A 20,084-nucleotide genomic window follows, 5' to 3' on the forward strand; every position below is an offset into this window, starting at 1 on the left:
AATAAGTACTATAATATCTTAAAAGTATATAGTTGAAGATATCTCCCCCCCCCTTTTACTGTCAAATGCTGGAAAATAAAATGAATTGGCATTCTGGATCTCTAGTGGGAGGAAAAAAGTGGCAGTCAAACAAGTATATTTAACCTTGAAAAAATAGGTAATGTCTTGAATTTACTCAAGAAGAGTTCTGCTTAGATGTATTTCTAGCTCATGATTATCTGTATATTGGTTATAGGATTTTGTGGTTAAGAATAGAAAGTTCAATATATGCAGAATTTCGTATAAATCTACATCTGGCAGGTGCAATATTCAGGGCAGTACTTTAAGCTACTGCAATGCATAGAGTCTTTTTCTATCCTGTGTGATGACAAGGAGGGCATTTACAAAACAAAGTCCAAATGAAAAGCTGACATAGCTTTTTAGATTATATCTCATTCTTTTTTTCTACTTTCTGTATAGCCTTTCTTTTATAGCACAGTTGAATCCCTAAATATCCCACTACTTTGTATTGTCAGGTCACCTCTTAGGTTAGCCTGAGAAAGCCTGAGAAAAGTTCCACAGGAAAGATGCACTATTTAACGGAATTCAATCTGTCCCAATAGATTTGCATCACTAACATAAATGTATGAATGTAGATTATATCTCTGTAATGAGTCCTGAATCATTCTCAGTTACTTCAAAGGCCTGAAATTCAACCTTCCTTTTTAGCAGCAACAATCAGACCTTTAATGGGTTTCTTTATTAATTGTTCCATTGCTAGGCTTGAAAAGTAGCTACCTTCCTATACAGGTCCTAGACTAGAAATGGTACCTGCTGCTTCTAAAGCAGTGTTTCTGTTTTGCATTTTACCACCATAAAATTCTGTGAAGTATTTCCTGCACTGCAGTTTTATAAATTATGAATTACATTCAGAATGAAATAAAGCAAGTCCCTTGTGAAATATATGTGTAAGAAATAGGAAGTATACTTTAGGAATTTTCTTTTTGAGCTGTTTTTCTTTAAAGAATTTTCAGGAAAGTTAGTTGCACAGGTAAATTTTAATGAAAAATAGTCTAAACAAAATATTTTTAATATAGTAATAGCTTATGTCATGTCGTTTGTATTTTTATTAATAAGGAGGGATATTTGGAATTTTTTAGTTTGGTTTATTTTTCCCTAGTTAAGTAGGTGACTTGAATCAGAGAAGGAATATTTTAATGTAGTTGGAATAAATTTTGCCTTGCAGGATTTCCCTTAGTCAAGGCCTTATCTCTTTTGGTGTTGTAAATAAGTTCTGTCTATGTCTTCGAGTGTTAATATAATGGACTTACTCTCAGATGTCACTAGCCCTTAAGTCTGGATTGCTAGACTGCAATCATGAGCATTTGCTGCTTACAATACGATGAGAGATGCACATGTATCTTCTGGTCATGGGTCCCAAGGTGTTGGGAAATTTGCCTGTGATTTAATTGAGAGAGATTTTGACCGGGAATGTCACTGCCAGAGAGCCAGCTCTGCCAGAAACTAAGGTGAAGTTGGCCAAATGCCATCAATGGCTCAGATGCCTCCCTCCGTATGTCAATTCCAAACTGCAGAACTTAGTAGTATTGTAAAACACTGAATCACAGAATCAGTTAGGTTGGAAAAGATCTCTGAGATCATTGAGTCCAACCTGTGACCCAACATCACCATATGGTGAAGTGCCACATCCAGTCTTTCCTTAAACACCTCCAGGGGCAGTGATTCCACCTCCCTGGGCAGCCGATTCCTATATATAGTCATTTTTTCTATGAAGAAATTCTTCCTAATGTCCAACCTAAACTTCCCTGGGCACAGCTTGAGGCCATGTTCTCTTGTCCTGTCACTGGTTGCTTGGGAGAAGAGACCGACGCCCACCTGGCTACAATATCCTTTCAGGTAGTTTAGAGAATGATACGGTCACCCCTGAGTCTCCTTTTCTCCAGGCTAAACAACCCCAGCTCCCTCAGCTGCTCCTCATAGGACTTGTGTTCCAGACCCTTCACCAGCTCTGTTGCCCTCCTCTGGACCTTCTCCAGCACTCAATATTCTTCATGGATTGAGGGGCCCAGAAATGGACAGCGGACTTGAGGTGTGGCCTCACCGGTGTCAAGTATAGGGGGCGAATCACTTTCCTGGTCCTGCTGACCACACTATTTCTTACCCAAGCCAGGGTGCCCCAGGCACACTGTTGGCTCATGTTCAGCTACTGCTGACCAGCATCCACAGGTCCTTTTTCACTGGGCAGCTTTCTAGCTACTCTGCCTCAGCCTGTAGCACTGAATCTCTGAGTTTCAAAGAAAAAGCAGTGACCCATAGTGTCTGCAATCCCCAGCCATCAGTGAGACATGTTGTTTGATTTGAGATGTAGTGGTACTTGCTGAAATGTTTACACTGTGGAGTTCATGCCCACCAACAACAGGGACTAAAGGCCATTGCATTTTACCCAAATAAAATATGCCTTAAAACTTGAGAAAAAAAAATCATAATTCCAGGTGGTTTTTTTCTGAGAAATCTGCAAAATCACCATGTAATCTCTTCGTCACCATTTCATGCACCTCTGTGTAATTTATAAAGTGTCAAAATACTAATATTGTTCCAATGTTATGTATAGCATGAGTTATTAAATAAACCTTAGAGTTGCCAAAGATCAAGACTGAAGGTGGTGTAACTCATCTGTGTGTTAAGTAGCTGGAATAAGGCATATGAAATCATAACACTTTTAGCTGCCTGTAGTGGGATTTGGTAGTGAGAGCATACTCCTTGGCTCCTCTCCCAGGCAACCAGCAATAGGACAAGAGGACACAGTGTTAAGTTGCACCAGGGGAGGTTTAGTTTGGACATTAGGAAGAAGTTCTACACAGAAGGAGTGATTAGGCATTAGAATGGGCTGCCCAGGGAGATGGTGGGGTCACCATCCCTGAAGGTGTTTAAGAAAAAAATGGATGTGGCATTTAGTGCTGTGGTCTAGTTGATACGGTGGTGTTGAGTGATAGGTTGGGCTCGATGATCTCAGAGATCTTTTCCAACCTAGTTGATTCTGTGATTCTGTGCATACTCGTTTCCAACCTAAGTATCCAAAACAGGACAACTCAAGCAGAGTTTAGCAGAAGTTAATAAATTGCATGTTTCAGCATTTGTTTTTTGTTTCAAAACCACTTGCGTTTCTAGGTCAGACATAACAACAGACATGTGCAAAATGTCTCTGAGATAACCAAAATGTAGTTCAGCCAGAGCTGGTTCCACCCAGCCTACAGGGTTACTAATGAGAGTGGCCAAGTGCCCTGCCCAGGCTGAAGCTTGTCCTTGGGAGGAATGAGGCACTACTCATTCTCTGAGATCTGGTTGAAGAATGATGGGTTGGCTGCACGACCACTACCACTGGTGATAAGTAATTATTAACTTGAAATACCCTGTTTCGTGTTTTTCTTTTGAGAAACAGAAAAAAAAATGTAGCAGCTCCTAGGACTGCACAGGTCATCAGCTTATGAATAGACATATTTGTGCAACCAGGAGGATTTTGGCTCATTACTTACATTAATAGTATGTGTTTCTCTCTCAGGGATGTATTGGTAAAACCCTTTGAATGCTGTGCTTCAAGCAAACAATTAAAAAAATGGTTTATTTTTCTTAAAATGCTAATTATAGTTACTCCCTTAGTATAGGTTTATAGTTATGTTACATCTGACAACGAAATTACAAAGAGATGTATGACATTTGAAAATATCTATGTGATTTCTGTTTGATAAATACAGCTATTAAGAAAAGAAGAAATAAGTAAAAAAATGCATTCTGTGAAGGTCATCAAGAGGAGGCTACAGACCCCCGAGACTGAGCTGCAGTGCCATAAATAACTATATGTGTGGGTTGGACACTGACCGTGTTTAGTAATGGTCTGCCGGCAGCCAGTTTTGCCTACTCTGTGGCACAAACATAATTAAAAAGGCAATATTTTCAAGACGTTACTTTAATATTAAGGGATTTGTTTTTCTTTCTCATTTCAAACTACTGTGAATGCAAACCACTTAGATTCTCCTATAAATACGAGTGATTGAGAACAAAACTGCCAGAAAGTAAACTCAAAGAAGAGGCATGCCCATTAGGCCTTTGTAGTTAGGTTGTTTTTCTTCCCCCACTCGTTGTCATCTGAGCCTACATTTTCCATGGAGAATCCTACCTAAGCTTTGAGGAAATACTTTGTGCGTTCTGATATACTCTCCTTCCACACAAACTTATACACCTGTGTGTATTCCATGTAATGTGTAATGCCAATGGCAATGGAGTTGTCCATCCTGCCCCCCCCTTTAATCTAACTATTTGTACAATTTTTTCTCAAGATACACTATTAACATTTTCACTAATCCAGGATCCAAACCTTCAGCTGAAACAAAGTGTTGGCTTTGTGACATTAAAGCTTCCGTTCCTTGGAGGAATCTTTCCAGAAAAAGAGAGAATTTTGGGCTTAAATGTCATCTTTGGATCTTTGAATTGTATCTGTTAAATTCACTTGAAAAGGTCTTTCTGTGGGGTGTAACTGAGACGAAACCATATACACATACTTTTTCACCAACAGGGGTATATACCCTGAAAGGTGCTAACTTAACTCTTCCTGGATCCAACCACAATCCCTTTTAGAAAGGCAAGGAAGACATACTAAAACTGTGCAGCTCTGTAGCCATCCATCCTTCCTGAGTGCTACTGAAAGGGAGCGAAGAAGTGACTTCTAGGCTTTGCTTGTGGAACTATTTGAAACAGAGCTGACAGCTAGGAACATTAGCCCAGCAGCTGATCACGCTTGCCTCACGACAGGCATCCAGGGTAGCCTGTCTAGTTAATAGTTTATACATTGCAGGGGGGGAGCTCACACATTGCCTCTTCGTCAGTTAATTTGTAGCAGTCACTGGGATTACTTCTGTGAGTAAGCACCTCTCAGCGTGAGGAGGGGTGATGGAAGCGAGCTCTTTGGTCGCAGAGAAGCGTGGGGCATGGCCGGAAAGCAAGGGACAGCTCCCCAAGCCTCTTGCTGCTCAGGCAGAGCTGGAGCTGTGGCAAGACAGGCTCGGCAGCTGTCGGGCTTCCCGAGCCTGGCATCATCCGGGGGCTTGTAGCACAATATCTCTTACAGGGTACATTCCACCTGTGTTTCCACATAATTGCTGTGCAGGATTATATGCCACCTTTTGTAATACTATACCCTTTCTCATACATTTTAAAAACATGTCTCATCAAAGATACTGTGAAGACAAAAACCAAAAGTGGAGTCAGCTCAAATATACAAGATTTTTTTCCCAAGTGCTGTGTAGCTTAAGGCACACTAGTACCCTTAATACTGTTTGTAAGAACATGATGACTCAGATATAATTGCCCAGCTAGATAAACTCTTATTATTTAGTCCTGGATTTCAGAAAGAACTGCCAGGCTCTGCTGCTTTTCTAGGCTCTGTATCGAAGAATGAGTCCCCCAAAGTCAGCTTATTGCTGAGTTGTGATCTTTTAAAAGATGATTTTCATCTGTTGTAGGGTAATCCCCAGCTGCTGATTATGGTTTTGAAAATGCAGCTTAATTAGTTCAATATTTATTAGAAGATTGTTTAGCTTGTTATTGAGATCAAAACACAGAAACAATGGATAACAATATGGTATCTTCTTTCAAACATTATTTAAAATGTTTGCAGCATGTTAGAGATTTAAGCAGCTCTCTGAAGAGCAGTCATCCATTCTGCAAGGCTTAAAGAGATTATTTTTCTTTACGGCATATGGCCACACAGATCCAAATTATTGTAGATCTTACCATCTTGCCAGTTACTGATGATAATGATTAGCTTCTAAATGCCAGATTTGGTATCCTACATGTAGTTCCAAAACTTTGAAAATTACACACTTTTTTTTTTAATGCCAATAATTGGTAAAAAACCTTCTTTGGATATTTCTAAATACTAACAAAACTATTCCAGGTCTTGTGGGGTTTTTTTGGTCTGGTTTTTTTGTGTGTGTGTCTGTGTGTGTCTCTGTGTATTTTTTGTTGTTGTTGTTTTTATTTGGGTTTTGTTTGGTTTGGGTTTGGGCTTTTTTGTTTGTTTTGGGTTTTAATTTGTTTTGAGTTTTGGGTTTTTTAGTGCAGCTCAGAGGTATGTACCCCCTAAAGCAGACTGGAATTTGTGAAACCAAGAGACAAGACATTACAATCCTGTCCATATGGTACAAGCTCATCCTGAGCAGTTTTCAAAAGCATACAAGAGCTTCCTGCACCCAGAGAGTGGAGGGAGGAAACAAAGAAGGAGGGGTATCTCCATTTCTTTCTCTTCTACGCTGCTTGTGATGCTGGTTATCTCTGGTATTCCTTCCAGTGCTGAACCATCAGGTTATGCTATTCATGTGATTCTGTGAAGAGAATGTAATCTTGGAGCCCTTTCTGTCTATCTAAATTATATAATTATGAACAGCAAAGAGCAAGTTATTTAGTTGTGGCAAATGTTGACTGTTGTCTGTGAAAAGCACTACTTACATTGAAAATGCTGTCTAAGTGGAGGAGAGCATAGGGAAGGGCCGAATAGGTAGGTCAACCTACAGTATCCACAGATGATGTAGGAGTAAAAAGATTTGCCTAGCTTCTGAAGCATCTCACATTAGTGATTTTAATGTCTTCTGAACTTCTGTGTGTCTGTTGTATAAACAGTTTAACAAATCAGTGGCAAACCTTGCTTCAGCCTTCCCCAGGTTGCCTTTGCTTGTTGGTGCTTGTGTCAGATATACACCAAAAGGCAAAAAACTCTTCAACTAGTCAACAATTCTGTTATTTACTTATTTAGTTAGCTAGTTAGTTACTCAGTAAAGTGGCAGGTAAATGTTTCCTACAAAAAACTCTAGGCATGGGAGAGAGCTAGTTAGGTTCCTGGTTACTGAATGGCAATTAGAAAAATTTTTAAAAGTATTTACAAATAATGTGTTGATTCAGACCATACAATTTAATTACCAAACAATCTTTATAGTCATGGTTCTCTATGGACATGCATTCGACTTTGTCAAGAAATCACATCATCAGATAAACCATGACAAGTCAGCTCCCTGAGGAGAGGGGAAAGAGGGAACTAAAGCTCTTTGTGTGTCTAAAAGTTTGCAGTAAATGGTGCTCCTCCAGAAGTCTGAGATAGTGAGCTTATGCCCAGGTGCAGTGGACAAGTTATTCCCTAGTTGCTACCAGAAGAAATGTCTTTCCATTCTTTTGCAGTTGCTTAGTATCCTCAGATGGGAACTAGGGAGTAGCCATACATCCTCCAAAATGCAAACTTGTCCTTGAAGATCTGTACAGAAACTCACGGTATTGTGGACCTTGAAAACAGCCTATCCTATTCCTGACATGGAGCATCTGCAGAGAAGTGGAGGCTGGCATATTGTCTCCCCAGTATTTTGATTGATGACTGACATGCGTAGGTGTTATTTCTGAAGACTGAGTAGATTTGGGAGTAGGGAGTGGCCTGGGACCAAGAATGACTATGTTCAGCCTGTATTTCTGACAAAAGCAAATCAATCAACATCAGCTAATGTGTAAAAAGTATTGTCCTCTGCAACAGGAGCAAATGTGCAAGTTGTATCTATGAAGAGATACTGAGATTACTGAGATTAATGTCAGAGAAGTAAGTACAAATCAACTCACAGAATCATGACATAAAAACCAGTATCTATGAATAAGACTCTCTAATATATTAGAAATCTTCAAGCAAAACTGGGCTTGACCCTGCAGAACTTTGAGCCCTTTCCCACCCATCTAGAAAATGTCATAGACAATACAAACTGGGAGGAGTGGCCGATACCCCAGAGGGCTGTGCAGCCCTCAAAAGGTTGGAGAGATGGGCAGAGAAGAACTATCTGAAATTCAGCAAAGGCAAATGCAGAGTCCTGACCTTGGGGAAGAATAAGTCCAAGCACTATAACTCCTGGTACAGGCTGGGGCCTGACCTGCTGGAAAGCAGCTCTGTGGAGAAGGACTTCAGGGTCCTGGTGGGCAACAAGCTGTCCATGAACCAGCAGTGAGTCCTTGTGGCCAGGATGGTCAGTGGTACCTTGGGGTGCATTAGGAAGTTCATTGCCAGCAGGTTGAGGGAGCTGATCCTGCCCCTCTACTCAGCCCTAGTAAAGCCTCACTTGGAGTGCTGTGTCCAGTTCAGTACAAGAGAGACATGGAGCTCCTGGAGCAGGTCCAGCAGAGGGCAACAAAGATGATTAAGGGACTGCAGCATCTCTCTTTGAGGAAAGGCTGAGAATGTTGGACGTGTTCAGCCTTGAGAAGAGATGACTGAAAGGGGATCTCATCGAAGTCTATAAATGTAAAGGCTCTTTTCAGTGGTGCCAACCAATATGACAAGAAGCAACGGGCAGAAAGTGATGCACAGGAAGTTCCACCTGTGAGTGGAATATAAGAAAGAACTTCTTTACTCTGCAGGTGACCGAGTACTTGAACAGATTCCCCAGAGAGGTTGTGGAGTCTGCCTCACTGGAGATATTAAAAAACTATTTGGACACAATCCTGAATAACATGTTTTAGGCGGAGGAGGGAGGTTGGATCACATGAGCCACTGTGGTCACTCCAACCTTTACCATTCTGTGATTCTGTGTGATTCTCATGCCTGTGCCTAAGCAGGTGCATATTCCAATAAATTTCAACATGACAGCACATATGTTCAAAGTTACATATGCATTTAAGTACTCTTATGGCAGATTTATTCAGCATTTCCTAGTCAAACTTTTAGCTAGCATGTAAAAAGTTTCTCAAGTGTCAAATTCTTTTTGTAGAAGTCTGGTTATCGGGAGTGAGATTATCAAGACTTTTAAGGGAGTAAAAACTACCCAAAATGTGAGACTAAAAAACTTATTTTTGAAAGGCACTTGAAATTTCAAGTCTGAAAGATACTAACATTGTCATAACTGGAAAGAATGGTACCAAAGTAGCCATTATGTATCCTGTCGGGAGAAAGTTTACGGACTTTCTGTGGACACTATGGACACACTGTTCAGTGCTTTTGGTGAGCATTGCAAAGAAACATTAGTTTGTATGATCTTTGTTGTAGGAAGTTTCAAAAAGAAGATAGAAATAAATTTGTTGGGTTGTTCTAGATGGACCTGATCTGGTGCAGGGATCAGTTTAAATGACTGCTGGATTCTTTTCCTATAGTTTTTGTGATTGTGAAGAAAACAAAAAGATTTCAATTAGAAGTTCAACAAAATACTTGCATTAGTAAGTGACAGCTTCTGCAGAACTACAACACAAGCAAGAACAGAGCAAGCTGTCTCATCCTTTCACAATAATTTATTTTCCATTTCTTTTTATAAGGATCCTCTCCCTAAAACTGTAATTCTGCAAAACTCAGAGAATAAACAGGACTCAGATTTCAGTTGATTCTGGGCGGCTGACTTCAACAGAGTCTATGTGGTTTTCGTGCACTGACCAAACTGCAGAAAGTACATCAGTGTGTGGCAATTCTAGAAATTCCCTAGAATTCCCAGTGAAGACTAAGGAAGACAGTAATTATTGCTCATTCAATGTATGCTGATTTTTTTCATTCTTCCTGAATTTTGCCAGTGTAGTGTAATTGTGTCATGTGTGCACATCCGCTAAGAATTTGATTTAGCATTTTGTTAAACACAGTGCATTGAGTACCTGTAAGACAGTATTTGATAACATCTTAGTGAAAAAAATCAATAACATAATAGCAAAATGCTTCTGCTTTTATTTTTAATCCTTGGGGTTTTTTTTAGCTATGCTAGGGTTTGCTCTGTGGTAAAAAAAAAAGGAATGGGAAGGGAAGGATGCTAACGATCCATTAAATTCTGAGATACAAATTTCCCCTAGATTAAAAATGACATGTGCTTTAAATACTGATTTTTCCATAATAATTGCTATGTGATTTTGATTTAGAAAGACAAGTGAACAACATTTAAAGTCTTCAAGACTCACTATTGCATTACTGTAACAAATGAATAACTTCACTAGTTAAGTGAACATTTGTAACCAATTAGTCTGAAGAATGCATCCTTACAGCTGAGAAAAAGAGGACCTGATCAGCTATGCTTGTTCTGCTGTCTTGGGCATTGGTCTTCTATGGCAGCATAAGTAGGAGCTGTATGTGATGCACCAAGGTGTTTAGCTGGGGATGGTGGTAGCATCCTTTTACTCCTCTGGTACTGAGCTAGAGAAGGAATCTTTTGCTGATGATATTATCAGCCTTAATAGAAAGGGGATAGATACGAGATTCTGTCTTACTCAGAGGGGCTTCTTCTGTCATGATACTGTTTATTTGTCACTCTTACTCAAGGCTACAGTAACAATCCAGGTCCTCTAAAGGGTCCTAGACCAGTTCTGCAGTCTGTTTACTCGTAAAGCTTCTGCCACTTTTAAATTGTGTCAATAATTTAATTGTGTTAATTGTATTGAGCCAGATTTTGTGCTACTTTCTGTCTAGGTAATGTGAAAAACAGTGAATTACACCAAAAAATCACATCACCAGATATTTGGCGTTCAAACAAATAATATAATGGCCCATCTTCGCGAACGAAGATTTGGGGAAAGGTCTTTTACCTTTCCAGCCTGCGCAATGGATTTTTTAGGTGAGACACAGCCTGCGCTGAACTGAGCCCACCCTTTAATCCTAAGGTTCATCTGCCGGGGCCAAGCAAGCTTGGACAATGGCAGTGAGGTCCTCAGGACGTAGGTTTGTTTAGAGTGACCTTCTCATAGATGGATGGCCTCACAGGCCTAACGGGCTACCATCTGCCCGGGGGACTGGCTGGATTTGAACCTGGGTCGCAGAGGTGAGAGTCCTGCACGCTAACCACTAGGCCACCAGGGGTAATTCAATAATAAAAACTCAGGAAGCTGTAACTTATACTGAATCAAACTATTGAGAAATGTGTGTGCATACTCACACCCTCACTTCCCTCCCCTCCTACCAAGAGCTTTTTGCAATATTCTAGGAATTAGCTGTAATAATATGACAGTGGGTTAAGTTAGTAAAGAACCTGAACTAGACATGTACAATGTTTGATTCAAATTAGTTACTGATTGTAACTTCACTGTCAGAATGTAATTTCTTACTGATAAGTGTAAGATACCTAAAACATACATTTTTATGAGAAAATGTGTGAAAAGTTTGAGCTGAAACACTGTAAGAACTGCAAAAAACTGTTGGGTATCTGGAGGCATCATCATGTCTGCAAGTGAGCTCTGTTTCTGTGTGATGCAACTACTGTGAGAGTCTGTCCACAATAAGTGATCGGATGCATAGCTCCTCTAGAATAAGCTGCAGCCTGATGCATTTAATTTGTTTTCTGTATACCTAAGAGAAGGCATTCTGATGTGGTACCACTCTGTTGGAAATCTAACTGCAGTTTCTGTACTGGGGAAAGATGCCTTTTTCTCCTTTGAATTTATAGACACTTCAGGTAAATCTTCTTTCTCCAAAAGAATAAGTACTTTGAAACAGATCTGGAAGCACAAGTGGTGATTGCTTTTCATCCACAGTTCTTACTAATGTGATGGGACTTTTTGTTTTAAATCCTTCTTCCTGAAGAGGATTTAGGTCTGCATCTACTGTGCAATAAAGTGCTTAAGCCATTTGAATTAAAATGATCTCTCTTCCTTTTCTTAATCAATTCTAATGTAATTTTTCTACTTTTCATGCACTTCTGTCCAGAAAAACACCAGCTGTGGCCTAGGGCTTTACCTCTAGAAGATGTGGGTTCTAGTTATTGCATGTTCATGCATTTTCATGCATGTTCATGCATTTTCATGCATGTTCATGCATTTTATGACTACCTAATGAAATATGAAAAAGCAGCAGTTCAAGCACACACTGATATTCAAGTCTGCCTTCATGTGGCTATGACTGGTAACACCCAGTGGATTAAATCCCTCCTGGAAATGAGCAGATTTAGTTTTTGGATTCCAGTAGGAGACATGCTTACTCCATGATACTAAGTATATACTAATGTGTAGAGTTGCTTGATCTTGTCGAGTTTTAAGTGCTCAGATGCTTTTTAAGACACTAGAAGTTGATCTGTAGATGCCAATGACCTTTGTTGAAGCCTGAGGTTCCTGTTAACCTTAAACAATCTCTGAGCAAAAGCTTTCAAAAGTTCAATTTGTAGATGCATAGGTTTGTCTTAAATCTCATTTTGGATTCTGCAGATAACCCTGGGTTAACATTATTTGCTGAAGGGTAGTATCATGGTGATAAATTTTATCCCATATGCCCAAACCATATTTTGCTTTCACAAAGGGTCAGATCACGGTGAAAGATGTCATCATCATGGCTAGGCTTCGCGAATGAAGATTTGGGATGGACTCTACCCACATTTGCTACAAGCACGCTGGTGGCTAAAGAGGCCAATGCGACATAGACAAGTCCTGTTGCAAAAGGCACAGCAGAAAGACTCCTTAGGTGGTATCAGCAAGACACGATTCTTTTTGTGTTGTCTTTTCTCCTTGAGAGTGATCCTGTGTGCGTTCTCAAAGGGAGTAGCAGCGTTTTAGGTAGTGTGTCTCCAGACCTGCTGATTGGAGGCCAGAGTAGACCAGTTATGGTGATCAATATGCCCGAGGCTGAGTTGTTGCTTCAGGGAGTCCTTGTATCTTTTCTTCGGGGCTCCTCTCTTGCGGCAGCCAGTGGCAAGTTCACCATAAAGCAGGATCTTAGGGAGGCGGTGGTCCTTCATCCAGGAGACGTGCCCTGCCCAACGCAACTGTGTTCTCAGTAACATGGCCTCAATACTTGTGACTGCTGTTTGTTCAAGAACAGATGTATTGGTCACATAATCTGACCAGTGGATGTTTAGGATTGTACGGAGGCAGCGTTGATGGAAGCGTTCTAGGAGACGCAGGTGGTGGCGGTAGATGACCCATAATTCAGATCCGTATAAGAGAGTAGACAGCACTATGGCTATGTAAACACTGATCTTTGTACTTTTCTTCAGGTGTTTTTCACCAAACTCTTTTATGGAGTTTTCCAAAATCTCTATATGCCTTTGCTAACCTGTTGTCTATCTCTCCATCAATCTTACCATCCAAGGAGATGAGGCTACCTAGGTAATTAAACTGCTGAACTGATTTGAGCTCTGATTTGCCAATGGTGATATGGGGATGATGGAGGACTTCCTGAGGTGCAGGTTGATAGAAAACTTCTTTAAACTGACTTCCAGCCCAAAGAGCTCAGCAGCGTCTGCAAAGCAGGATGTTAAATGCCGCAGAGCTACTTCTGTGTGAGCGACAAGGGCATCGTCGTCAACGTAAAACAGCTCCCGGACAAGATGGTTTAAGGTCTTAGTATGGGCCTTCAGTCGCCTTAGGCTTCCATCAGTACAATATCAAATGTAGATACCATCTTCTTCATCGAGGTCTGCCATGGCCCTTAGGAACATCATGCTGAAAAAGGTTGTGAATAGGGTTGGTGCAAGAACGCAGCCTTGTTTCACACCATTCTTTATTAGAAAGGGCTCAGAAAGTGCATTGCCATATCTGACTTGGCCTTGCTGATCCTCACGAGGTAGGATGATCATTTTAAGGAACTTGGGGGGACAACCTAAACGTTCCAAAATCTGCCTTAGACCTTTTCTGCTCACAGTATTGAAAGCCTTGGTGAGATCGACAGAGGTTATATAGAGACCTTTGTTGTGTTCCCTACACTTCTCTTGCAGTTGTCGGAGAACAAACACCATGTCTGTGGTACTCCTGTTGACTCTGAAACTGCATTGGCTTTCAGGTAGAATTCCTTCTGCTATAGTGGGTATTAGTCTCTTCAAAAGTATTCTTACTAGGATTTTGCCGGCAATGGAGAGCAGAGTAATACTTAGGTAATTTGAGCAGTCTGATTTAGTACCTTTCTTCTTATACAAGGTGATGATGACTGCGTCATGAAGGTCTGAAGGTAGTTCGCCTAGTTCCCAACAGCAGACCACAAACTCGTGAACTTTAGCATGGAGTGCAAGGCCCCCATGTTTCCAGACTTCGGGTGGAATTCCATCAACCCCAGCTGCCTTGCCAGTTTTCACCTTCTGTATGGCCTTAAGAGTTTCTCCCGTAGTAGGGGCAATATCCAATTCATTCTTCACTGGTTGTGTGATGGACTGAATTGCTGAGTCTTGCACTACGTGGCTAGTACTGAAAAGAGTCTGAAAGTGTTCAGACCATCGATTCAGAATGGAGGTTTTATCTGTCAGAAGCATTTGACCATCAGCAGTGAGTAGAGGGCTTTGGACCTGGTATGTAGGCCCGTATGCTGTTTTCAAGGTCTCATAGAATCCTCTGTAATCACCCCTATCTGCGTATAACTGAGTTTTTACAGCCAGATTGATCCACCACTTGTTCTGGATGTCACGGAGTTTCTGTTGGAGCTTGCTGCATGCAAGATGAAAGGCTGTTTTTCTTACATGACGAGATGGCTGTGCAAGGTGTGCTCGGTGACTAGTTCTCTTCTTCCTCAACAATACCTGGATCTCTTGATTGTTTTCATCAAACCAGTCCTTGTTCTTCTTGAAGGAGAACCCTAAGGACTCTTTGGAGGACTGCAGGATGCTACTTTTAATATGTTGCCAAAGTGTTTCAGGAGAGGGATTTATGGAATGATCTTTGAGCCTAGTTTGAAGGTTTGCCTGGAATCTGTCTCTTACTGTAGCTGTTTGAAGATTATTAACTTGGAGTGTCCCCTTAAAAGGGGATGCTGCCCCTTTTAGGTTTGAACTTAAGGTTGAAGTTAAGTTTACAGCGCACAAGCCGATGGTCTGTTTGGCATTCTGCACTAGGCATCACGCGGGTATGATGGACATCGCGAACGTCTCTCTGTCGTACCAAAAATAATCAATGAGGTGTCAGTGCTTTGATCTAGGATGCATCCAGGTTGTCTTCAGACTATTTTTCTGCTGAAAGATACTGTTGGTGATGGTGAGCTGCTGCTCTGCACAAAACTCTAGCAGAATGCGACCATTATCGTTGCAGTTTCCAACACCATGCTTGCCTAATACTCCTTTCCAGGCTTCAAAGTTCTTTCCTATTCTGGTGTTGAAATCTTCGAGGATAATGATCTTATCATCTGCGGGAATCTTTTGGGTAAGGCGGTGCAGGTCGGTATAAAATTTATCTTTTTCGGCAGAGTCAACTTGGAGAGTTGGGGCAAATATACTAAAGAGGACAACATGTTTCTTGTTGTGGAGTGGAAGGCGTAAGGAGATAATGGGGTCAGAGTGACCTGTCGGCAGATTTTCGAGTTTAGGGACAATAGAGTTTTTAATCATGAAGCCAACACCTGAGAGATGCCTTTCTGCCTTTCGGTTCTGGGTTTACCTGACCAAAAGAGTGTGTAACCGGCACCGTGTTCTCTAAGGCTGCCTTCCTCATGGAGATGAACTTCACTGAGAGCAGCAATGTCGATGTTGAGATGTGACAGTTCATGGGCAATTAGGGCAGAGCGACACTCAGAACGTCCACTGTCCGCAGTATCAAGCATGGTTCTGATGTTCCAGCATGCTAGTGTCAATTTGGGCACACCTTTGAAGGCAGGTGTATGAGTTTGTTTCTTAGACTTTGTTTGACCGCAATTTGAAGATGGCCTTGGTTAACCAACCGGGTGAAGGGTGGAGATGAGCATTGGTTAGGCCACTTTTTCTAGGCCCCTCTCCGAGTGGAGCAAGCAGTGCTCTCCTTGAAAAAGGCTGCTTGGTCATTCGAGATGCTGCCGAACGAGACTGTCATCTCTGGGGTCAGTCTCAGGCGACCAATGTCCTGAACCGCCTGCTTGCAGGGTTGAGTCTGTGGCTTCCAGTGCATCTTATCACCTGCCATTTCGACCCTCACCTGTCGCTACAGGGCTTTGCAAATGTGGGTATACCTTTGAGCCTGTGCAATGGGTTTTTTAGGTGAGATGCAGCATATGCAGAACTGGACTCACTCTTTAATCAATAAAAGATGCAAACAATACAGTTTAACTGAGAGCATTATGAAGATATCACAGAATGCTTTTCAGAGGAAATCTATGTTATATGCTATGAAATTGAGGTCCAAGCTGTGGAAGTGACTTGTTGAAGGCAACTCAGAAGGCCAGTAGCAGATGTAAGAGCAAATTCTCCAGAATCCAAGTCTGCTACTTCATCTGTGCAGCAAATTCTTTCTTCTTGTACAATGTCCATTTACTTGTGATTGTAAAACAGCTGACAAAATAAAACTTTGCCCATCTGCATATTTGTCAATTTGCTCTTCTGCTCATGTGATGTAGTTTAAAATGTTAAGAAATAAAGCATTGAATTTGCTTCTCTATGTCATTTTAAGTGACGACCAGCTTTGTAGTTCTTTAGCTTTGTACATGGTAACCTTTCTTTAAAATATGGAAACAATGTATATTCAGTATTGATAAAGATTCCAGTTTTTTCATGAACACTTTTTCATGGCTATAAGATCCATCTTTTGTTCTAAGGTATGCTGCAGAAAGGTCCTCTTTCCCTTATCTATCTTCCACATAATTCCTACATCCAGTAACTTGTGGTTAAATGTGACTGTACAGAAGCCCCAGCAGTGGATTCAAGTCCACACTATGAGGAGGAACATGCTTTGAGTATGACATCCACTGGCTTCTGTACAATAGCCTTACCCTCTTCCCCCCCCCACATGAATATTTGTTCAATGAAATCATGTTCCAGTTATTTAAAACTGAAACAATTGGTATCGAAGCTTAGGACATTTATTTTTGGATGAAATGTTGAAACTTGTATATTTTATTTTCTGCCCTTGCTGTATTTTTGAGATTTTAATATTTTCCATCAATTAAAAAGAACAAAAACTTAGCTGAATTTGTGTTCATAGCCAACAGATGCATTCAGAAACAGATTTTATCTCTCTTTTCTGTTTGTGGCCTGTAAAATTAGTTTTTAACTCTGATGAAAGAAAAATTAGTTTTAATCCTGCAGAATGCTGTAGTTTTTCTTAATTGAAGCTCAGGATAGCAGAACTGATTCCTTTGTAATTTTCGTCCTAGACTGTCAAATCTGTGGAAAATATTAATGCCATATATAGTGAGGGCTCACATCTCTACATCCCTGATCTGTGTTAGTTAAAATGTTGCAGTGGATTGGATCTTACACTGCTGATTTTTTTTATATGCATTTCCTTTAGAAAAACAAATTTGCTTCAATTCTGTGGGAAAATCAAAATAAAAAAGAAAAGAAAAGAAAAGAAATGGACATGTCCAGGCTTATGGGTTGTTCTGGAAGTTTGAGATGTTAGACTTGGGTTTTATTTTCTTCCCATGAAGACCTTCGAGAGGAAATTTCTAAATAATGAAGACAAGACCAAACAGCCAGTTTGTCTTTATTTAAAATTTCTTGTTGTTGTAAGTTTAAATCTCAGCAAACATTAGAAAGGAGGTTGTAGCCAGGCAACTGTCAGTAAGACAAGAGGGCATGGTCTTAAGCTCTGCCAGGGGAGGTTTAGGTCGGATATTAGGAAGGAATTCTTTACAGAGAGGGTAATCAGGCATTGGAATGGGCTGCCCAGGGAAGTGGTGGATTCTCCGTCCCTGGAGGTTTTTAAGATGAGACTGGATGTGGCACTTAGCGCCATCATCTAGTAACCACAGTGGTATTGGATCAAGGGTTGGACTTGATGATCTCGGAGGTCCTTTCCAACCCAGCTGATTCTATGATTCTATGATGAAATCATAGAATCTATGATGAAACCAAATATTTTAATAAAAAAAGCACCTTTTATTAGTTTGTTTCTAATGCTTTTGGCTGCCATATACCAGCATATTCCAAGAAGGTGCTGCTATCATAGCCTTCATGATTTAAATTCACACACACTGAAAGAAATGGTACTCATACAAACAAGGCTCTTTACAATTCCCGAGCCAGCAGCCTGTCACATCAGCTGGAAAAAGGTCTCCATTATTAGCTATGTTTTCTGGATCAGGCTAACAGTGTGTTAACTTGACGTTCTGTACAAGTCTTTGTAAGAGTACTGACCAAATTGCAGTATCCCAGCCAACAGGGATTAGTTGTTGCAGTTGAGTAACTCCGTTGATGAGCTTTGACATCTCTCTGTGCCAATTTTAAGATTTCAGAGTGTTTCCAGTGTATGGCTTGTCTGCTATCCTGTTGGCCAAGGTCCCCTGTAGCTGCAAGAACTGCAGCCACAGAAAAGGCATTGACAGGGAATCTGAAAGATTTGGAAAGAAATTTGTTGTGAAGAATGTCTATTTTTACCCTCCTACTCTCTTGTGGGTAGTTGATGACAGATCAACTACAAAGCACTTTAGTAGAGGGGAAGAATCTTTTTCTTGCTTGAAGACTGTCCAAGACATTACAGTATGCTAAAAGTTGTATATCCCTATAATAAATGACAGGTTTTGTCCTACTGAGGGCCTTAGGTTTCCTGGGTGTATGACACAAGCACTTGTCCTTTAAGTATTTTATTACACTTTCATTTAAAAAAAAAAAAGGAAAAAAAAGAAAGAGAAAAGAGAGTTGCATAAGCTGTTACAGTCCAGTTTGTCCTTGAACCAGTACCACGGCCAGAGGGTCTACTGTGCATATCTTCAATGCAGGACTGTTTTAAAGAAACCTGAGACTGTGCTAATAGGCAGCAGCACTTTCAGGACAGCACCTATAGATCTTTGGAGAGATTCAAGGTACCAGAGACTGGGTACACCACAGTATGTACTATTTCTCTCATTATTTGATCTGTGCTGACAGCCTGAGAAACAATTTTTTATTGTTTTTTTAAAACACTGCCCAACTTTCTTTGCTGTGCTGGCACAGTCTGGGTCAAAAACCCCATGCAAGCTTGACTCTTTCATTCTGGGAAAGTGGCAGAGGAAATTGTGCAACTTTGGCTGTGACACTGGTGTCAGTGTTGCCCAGAAGAGTCCCTTAAAGTACTTGTTGTAATTGATGGCTAAATGTTTTCTTTTATCATTGAATTATAGACTCATAGAATATACTGTGTTGGAAGAGACCTGTCAGGATCATTGAGTCTAACTCCTGGCCCAGCCCAGGACACCCCAAGAATCCCACTATGTGCCTGAGAGTGTTGTAGAAACGCTTCTTGAACTCTATCAGGCTTGTTGCTCTGACCATTTCTCTGGGCAGCCTGTTCTAGTGCTCTACCACCCTCTGGGTGAAAAACCTTTTTCTCATCTCCAGCCTAAACTTCACCTGACACAACTTCACACCATTCCCTCAGATCCTGTCACTGGTTGCAAAAGAGAAGGGGTCAGTGCCTGCCTCTCCACTTTCCCTCTTGAGGAAGCTGTTCTTTTCCTTTAAAATCCAACTTTAACATGAATGGGGCAATTTGCCTTGTTGTAGCTCAAGTGGGATTTCCTACTTAAAGAGACAGTTGTTTTTTTTTTCCAAACAAACAAATAACTAAACAGTACCAACACAAAAGGCAGTTGAAAAACATCACATGCATGGAGCTTAGTGAAGGACTATAATACTTTTTTGATCTTTCAGCGTGGACCTCTGAACCCAACAAAATAAACAACCCAGATTATGTCCTAGTTGCTCTTTCTGAGCAGAGCTGCAGCACCTGGGTGTGTGGTTTCCCTTTATAAATTAAAAGGTCAAGCTCACCCCTCCTCCCTTTAAGAAAACATCCTGTGCCTATGCTCTCAGTGGCCTTAGGCAGCTAATCAGTTTTGTGCCAGTGGGTTAGTTTGTGTGTGTGGGTCTAGTTTGAATGTATTACAACCCCTCCCCCCACCATTTTAAACTCTTCTGGTTGTTTCCTTTGCAAACATTCTTACTATTTAATCATTAAAAGGATGATGCTTGACAAATGGGAGCACACGCTCATATCAAGCCCTGAACTCTGCAGGCATATGATGAGTCTTCTGAATAAACTGATATGATCTGCATAAATAGCTATGCTAGTGTGTACAAGGGACCTTGCCTCCCTAGGCCCATAAACAGAGACTCACCCAGTGGGTATGAATTTCCAATCACACCAGCATGCTGTAACAGAAATAAAATAAGAAGGGAAAATAAATGTTTCTTGATTAGAACACAGCAAAAAGTTAAGATATTAACTTACATTTAAATGGAAAATTGAAG

The sequence above is a fragment of the Neopelma chrysocephalum genome, unplaced genomic scaffold, assembly GCF_003984885.1.
Source record: "Neopelma chrysocephalum unplaced genomic scaffold, ASM398488v2 Primary Assembly neopelma1_96588, whole genome shotgun sequence".
NCBI lineage: Eukaryota > Metazoa > Chordata > Aves > Passeriformes > Pipridae > Neopelma > Neopelma chrysocephalum.